The sequence below is a fragment of the Aplidium turbinatum genome, chromosome 4 (genome assembly GCF_918807975.1).
Source record: "Aplidium turbinatum chromosome 4, kaAplTurb1.1, whole genome shotgun sequence".
Lineage (NCBI taxonomy): Eukaryota > Metazoa > Chordata > Ascidiacea > Aplousobranchia > Polyclinidae > Aplidium > Aplidium turbinatum.
This window is the reverse complement of record NC_137475.1, coordinates 658,348-666,303: the sequence shown is the minus strand read 5'-3', so window position 1 is coordinate 666,303 and position 7,956 is coordinate 658,348.

Genomic DNA, 7,956 nt, shown 5'->3' with positions numbered 1-7,956 from the left:
ATTCCTTGCTCAGTAAGGCAAATTTGTTGTTCACCAAAAGATTGTACTGTCGTTTCGTTTCTTCAATTGAAAGTTGATTCATATCTAGCTGTTCCAAAATTGGGTTTTGTTTCATTTTTTTCAGTTTTATTTGCACCTTTGCAACAACTGGATTATGATCAGAGTTTATATCAGCTCCAGGATACGTTTTGGCCTGTTTTATTGAGTTCTTGAATCTTTAATTTATCATAATGAAGTCAATTTGGTTACGATATTGATCTCCAGGGCTATGCCATGTGTATAGTCGTCCAAGTGGTTGTTGAAATAAAGTGTTTGCTATTACCAGCTGATTGAGTTTGCAAAATTCCAATTGTCGTCTTCCTCGTTGGTTCATTTCTCCCAAACCATAACGTCCTGTTACTGGAAATTCATATTGGTTTCCAACTTTCGCATTCCAGTCTCCCATTATGAACGTAATTTCATTCCTTTTGGTATATGATAAAACATTGTTTATCTTGTCATAGAATTCTTCTATTTCTTCATCTGTATGATCTTGTGTTGGTGCATATACCTGTATAATATTTGTGTTGAAAGGGGTTCCTTGTAGCTTCATCATTATAATTCTGTTGGACATTGGCCAATATCCCATCATTGCAGATGCCACGCTTTTCTTCATTAGAATTCCCACTCCATGCATATGTTTACATCCGCCTGAATAGATCATTACGAAACCATCATCTGCTATTTTACCATTATCTTTCCACCGTGTTTCACTAACTCCCATAATGTCAATTCCCATTTCTTTCATATCCTGTTTTAAGTTGTCATAACGCCCTATAGCATGCAATGTTCGTACATTCCATGTTGCTAGTTTGAGCATCTTTCCTCTAGTTTTCAGACAGCCTCCGTCAGGCTCATGCCGTCCATAGGGCTTTGGGCATGTGCCATCATCATAGTTGTCCATACTGGTAGATGGAGATGCTCCTTCCCTGTAGCAATTGAAGGATGTCTCTGCAGGGGTCACGGATCGATCCTTATATTTCACTTCATTGTTACTGACGTTCATTGTAGACTACGGATAAAAATACTCGATGAGGCTCCAATCTCTTTCGAGGTGACTGGCCGTTACTCACTTTGTCAAGAGTACGCCCTAGCGAGCCACATCGCTTTGCTGTTACGCCCTTAGAGCCATTGACCCGATTAATGAGTTCATTTGCCTCTCCAGCCGATCCAGTCTTCATGCACTTCATGGGATTGACTTCCCAATAGACATGCCAAACGTAAACCATTTAGACATGCACCTCACTTAGTTTAGTCCGGCAGTCGAGCCGTTACCAGGGTGTGGCCGTTGGTGTGCATTACCAACTACGTGGAGCCATAAGTGAGACTTAGGATTTCAGTGGAGGACCAAAATTCTCTACCCACATCAGGGATGGGCGACTGGTAGGAACAGAGGTGCTACCTCTCATGAAAACCCCTACACCCCTGAAAATCCCTACACCCCATACAGGTCTAAAATCCCAGGTCTAAAATCCCTACAGGTCTATAATACAAATTGAATTTAAACATTACAGAATAGTGAAATGGCAGAACAGTAAAACATTATCACGAATTATTACATTTTAAGTAAACAAACAATTTAATGTTTTCTGAGAGCTAAGCTGGTCTAACTGAGCTTTTTGTCTAATTGAGCTCAGCTTGAGCTGGTCCGATTTGATAGAGCTCTCGCCAAATGCGAACAAATCATTTTATTCTATCAGTTCCCTTTTTCTTATTCACTTCGGGAGCAAATTACATTGGAAAATTACAGAAACACTAGGAATTAAATTTAGGTTAAACTAGTTCACTATAGTAAAAGGCAGGAAAACTTACATGATGAAATAATGGATCGCTACAATACTTCGTCAAATGATGCTGCAGCAGAGGTATTCGGGGAGGGAGCAATTGCCTCGCCAAGATGCGAGTCACCCAAAAAGTTTTGAATAAAGTTCAATCGTCTTCGCAATCGTCTTTGTCTCGTCTGTCAAAACTTCAATGGTTGGCATATACAAGATCACGTGTTGGTCAGGGAGAACTCACATAGATACGTCAGCAATGACTTTACATCCGGGCGATGGGGCTCTGGAACAAACCCAGACATGGCCTTTGCTAGCACTGGCAACGACAATCAGCTTCCGGACAGACGTGTGCTGCAGAAGTTCCCTCGGTCCCAACACCGACCTTCTCTCATTACCGCAATACCGCTCAAGACACCAATTCCGAGTGAACCAGTCAAGCGGTGGAACTTCCGTAAAGCCGACTGGAATCGCTTTAGCCTCCTTACCAACAACTTCACAAATGAGTTACCTCCACCTAACTGTCACAATGTGGACGAGGCCTACCAGGACTTTTGCAACACCATCTTAACATGTGCCAAACAAGCCATCCCTCGAGGTCGTAGAAGTAACTACACTCCATGCTGGGATGCAGAGTGCGAGCGCCTCTACCAATCTTTTGTTAGCTCTTCAGATGTTCAAACAACACCCTCAGCCGCCAAGGCTCTTCTGGAAAGACTCGATGCAAAAAGAAAAGAACGCTGGACAGAGACCATCCAATCTATCGATCTCTCGCACTCAAGCCGTACAGCGTGGAGCACACTCAATAACCTTACGAGACGATCAAGACAATCCCCCCCACAATGTCCCATTCCTGCTAATAAGATCGCATCGCAGGTAATAAAAAATGGGATATATAAGCCGTGTGATCGTACCTCCGATCGGTTTGTTACCAAAGAAGTGAAAAAGCTATGGAAGATCAACACACCCGACCAGGAGAGCATTTCTAGCTCCGTCTCACGGAGCGAATTTAATGCTGCCCTCAAGCACCTAAAACCTGGTAAGGCCCCTGGTCCAGATAGGATATGTCCAGAGCTTATCATGCACGCTGGTTATGTTCTGAAGTCCTGGTTATGCGATTTCCTGTCGTCCTGCCTGCGCTGCCTCAAGATTCCTAAAGTATGGAGAAGATCTCTGGTCGTCGCGATCCCTAAGCCAAACAAACCACTAGACGAAGCAAAGAGCTATCGCCCCATCTCCTTGCTCTGCATCCCTTTCAAGATCCTTGAGAGACTGATCTACGCTCGTGTCGAACCAATAATTGACCCACTGCTTCCCAAAGAACAAGCTGGATTCCGACACGGGAGGTCAACTGTAGACCAAGTCACACCACTAACTCAGGATATTGAGGAGAGTTTCTCGGCAAAAAAGAAAGCGGGGGCTGTCTTTATCGACCTAACAGCAGCCTATGACACTGTTTGGCACCGTGGCCTAGTCTACAAACTACTCCGCCTACTCCCTGACAGGCACATGGTCAAAATGATCATGGAACTCATCCACAACAGGAGTTTTACCCTTACCACCGGAAGCGGAAAACCAAGTAGACTGCGGCGACTCAAAAACGGTGTCCCACAGGGATCAGTCTTGGCTCCCCTCTTTTCAATGTCTATATGCATGACCTACCATCAACAACATCTGACAAATATGCATACGCTGATGACGTGGCCATCTTGCACTCTGCGAAAGACTGGCAATCATTACAAACGACGTTGAGCCAAGACATGACGACCATATCTGGATACCTCCATCAATGGAAACTGAAGCTCAGCGAAAGTAAAATTGTGACGGCAGCCTTCCGTCTCAACAACAGAGAGGCAAAACGTGACCTGAAAGTGACCGTTAACGGCAAAATTTTGCCGCCCTGCCCAGAACCTACATGCCTTGGGGTTACACTTGACAGGTCACTCACATACCGTCACCATTTACAGTCACTACGCAAAAAGCTGACATCTCGCGTCGCCCTGCTGAGACGTTTGGCAGGCACAACTTGGGGTGCAGGTGCTGACACCTTGCGCACTGCAACCCTGGCGTTGGTCCACTCTACTGCTGAATACTGCGCCCCTGCCTGGTGCCGCAGTGCCCACACCCGTCTCATCGACAGCCCAATCAACGACGCATTGCGAACTGTAACTGGATGCCTGCGCCCAACTCCAACAGAGTATTTACCAATCCTCGCAGGCATCCAACCTGCTGAGCTTCGCCGAAAGGGAGCCCTTATACACCTGGCTTGCCGGGCGGGGGATCCTAACCACTTGCTTCATGCAAAACTCAACATCCCACCTCAGGAATCTCCCCGGCAATTAAAGTCAAGACACCCCTTTGTGCCAGCTGCTGTTGAATTACTACATCCATTCAGCGATCATGCCATCAGCGCAGCACACTTCATGGAAGACAATTGGAATGCAGCGTGGTGTGCCACCGACACGAAACTACATCGTTTTATACCTCACCCGGTGGCGCGCCCCCCTGGTATGGACCTGCCTCGGCCGACTTGGGTCAAGCTCAACAGAATCCGAACCGGAGTCGGTCGCTTCCATTCCAACATGCACAAGTGGGGTTTGGCTCCCTCACCGGCCTGCGAATGCGGCGCGGAGGAACAAACTGCTGACCATGTCGTTCTCGAATGTCCGATCTATAAGGCACCAAATGGAACGCATGGTATAGCAACGCTGGACGAAGCTACACTCACCTGGCTCTCCATCACCTGCCCTGAAATTTGATATGATCTAGTCTCAAACGAAAGAAGAAGAATGACGTGTTAATATGTTGGTGTCACGCCTCACTGCACACATTGCATGTCGGTTGCCTTGGTCACCTGATATTACAATGGCAGAACTTGCAAAACCATGGCTCGTTGCTCCACCAATCATCGACCCAGTTGAAGCCGCGCAGTTATCATTGACACATTGTGACGTCACACAATACGGCGTTTGAAACGAAATCGTCATCAAAGCGTTACTGACCTGGGCAGTCTGGCAAGGCGTCACACATAAAAGATTCCTGTTGATGGCCCGGGCAGGCAGAGGAAGGGCAGGTGCGTGTCCTGTGAAGCATCAATTGGCCGGTAGATGGCGCATTAATGTTATCGCCAAGACAACTACTTCTAACTTTGTTTGTTTATTATTCAATCATCAAATTATTCCGCTGAACTTCATTATCTGTCGCCGCTCTGCGGTAACCAGCAGCAAAGAACGGGCATCATGCTTAGGAGCACTATCTGAAAAGTTTCATTTACCTCTTCTTGACTCCATCGCTTCCGCAGGAGACGGAGCAAGCACCCCAGACTGTCCACAGGTTCCAGGATGATTCTGAGAAAACGGTGAGATTTAGGATCACGCCGCGCGACACAATTATCAACAATCAATTCAAGATGTGGGTTCAACTACAAAATCAAGCTGCAAACCACACAGAAGCTTTGTCTTGGAACGAGCATAATACTGTAAATGGGAGAAAATTGATTCAATGCGACTCCACACGGATGTCAATCGCAGTTCAGACTCACCGGGAGATAGCGTAGTGGAGCAAGGAAACGAGGAGCATGGTTGCCGCTGACGTGTGGGACTATCCTCCCCATGACGCAACCGGCACTTCTGCACATATTCTTGGTGATCTTCACCTTCAAGACCACCAAAACTAGTGACCTTGTCTATCTCTGGCCGTAAGTTACCAAAACCTACTAGCATACGGTAGGGGAGACTCAGGTAAGTTGGCCCACTCTAAATATTTTTTAAAGTAGGCCTACAATAGTTATTGTGACGCATCATACGCATACCGAGAAAATGCTATTGAAACTACATTATCACCAGGTTGGGAGGCTCTAGCAAGCAGTAGGCCTAGGCTATAAACATGTGAGCTCGATTTTTGTATGAAAAATTATAATTTTTAAAATTTTTGGATTTTAGAATTTTTTAGATGTCGAGTGAATTTTTTCTTACTAAGCTAGGATAAGAAAGGTTATTATTTAGTGAGTGCAGCGTTAGGGTAGTTATTAAGGCTCACTTTGACGGTGAAAGCCGTTGTTAGAAGCTCGATAGTTTGACATAGGCCTAAATTTAATTTTTACAATATGGCTGCCATGCAGGGAAGTTGGCTCATTTTGTGGGTGGGTACGTTGGCCACCATGCTTTCATGAGGAATTATATAGATGATAATGGACTAATTAATACGATGACTTATTTTTTCAAGATTGAAATATCAAGTAGCCTATCCAAACTAAGTAAATCGCGGCTTTACATCAGCATTAAGCGATCAATAACAATAATACACTTCCTAACATCGTTTGTATGCCACAGATTGCGACAACTTATTCCTAACCCATATTGTAATAATAGAATAATGGTAAGTAATTATATCAAGAAAACCAATTGCGGAAATGTCTCTGCAGGTGTAGGCTATAAACTTAAGAGGGCTAAAAATGTTGAGGAACGGTGTGAGTCAAAGAAAAATATGCAACCACTTCTCAAGCGACGGTCTAACTCTAAAACGTACCCCGTTTCGGAGATACATTAAAAAATGTTCCGATATTGGTACCCTTGCAAAATGGGGTTTGTAGGCTACTGCAAACAAGGTCCTACCAATCAGTATCGTTAGGAATTTAAGGCATGCCGTTTCAACTACATGATGTTTGATACAGGCATACAGCCTTCATTATTTTCGAAAGTTTATATGGTGTACCGGTAGGCTACTCATGTTTACTGAGGTAAAATACTGCATTATAATAGTAGGTTATACTATAAACCATACTGGTACAATGGTACATGAATGCATAGCCTACAAGGTAGCCTATATGTAAATGCATGTATAAAACCAAGCAATAATTAGAAAGTAAAATTGAGAAGAGAGCTTTTCCTAGGGACAGTCCCTAGCTTTTCCCCTGTTTAGTATACCAAGAGGTGGGCATGTTGTCCAGTGTCCAACTTACCCTCCATGGTGGGCCAAATTACCTGCACCGGCGGGAAAGACGGCCCATTTTAATTTTTTCGGAAAACTTGAAAAATTACATACCTAACAATGTTGGTTTGATGCAAGACTATGTCCACTTCTAAAGTGATAAATTCTCTACTCTTCAATAGCATTCGCTTTAACATATGTTTTGTTATTAGCTCACAAATTCAATTTTACATTTTGCTGGGCCAACTTAGGGAACGTTCAAATATTACGTAACGCTTTTTTCCGAATTTTTGACTCCCCCCCCTCCCCCATGTAACGCCAACGTAACGCTTTTTTCAATCCCCCCCTCCCCCATGTAACGCTTTTTTACTACAAATTCAGCACAAAAAACTACCATTCCGTACTCGAAAGCGTTACGTAACGTTTTGCTTGAACCCCTCCCCCCCGATGTGACGCTAACGTAACGCTTTGCATAAACCCCCCCTCCCCCTCGAAGGCGTTACGTAATATTTGAACGTTCCCTTACCCGAGTCTCCCTACTTCTTTCGTTTGAGACTAGATCAAATTTCAGGGCAGGTGGTAAAGAGCCAGGTGAGTGTAGCCTCGTCCAGCGTTGCTATACCATGCGTTCCATTGGTGCCTTATGGATGAGACATTCGAGAACAACATGGTCAGCAGTTTGCTCCTCCGCGCCGCATTCGCAGGCCGGTGAGGGAGCCAAACCCCACTTGTGCATGTTGGAATGGAAGCGACCGACTCCAGTTCGGATTCTGTTGAGCTTGACCCAAGTCGGCCGAGGCAGGTCCATACCAGGGGGGCGCGCCACCGGGTGAGGTATAAAACGATGTAGTTTCGTGTCGGTGGCACACCACGCTGCATTCCAATTGTCTTCCATGAAGTGTACTGCGCTGATGGCATACTCATATTAAGCGCTGGTCGCTTAAGGGAAACCCGTCTTGATTAAAGACATGCCGCTCAGAGCATGTAGCCATGACATAATTGCAATGCGGCATGTAAGAAAATGCACATGTGAGTGAGCCTGGTATCTATAACATGCCGGTAGGCTAATACGTCAGCAAAGGCGAAGTACCTAAACTGGGTTTGAAGGCTCAGACAGCCATTTCACTTGGATCAAATAAAGTGGCTGTCTGGGGTAAAAATATGCTCATTCTGAAAGTACTTTCAGCTTAAATCAATAGTAAAACTTTGTCAA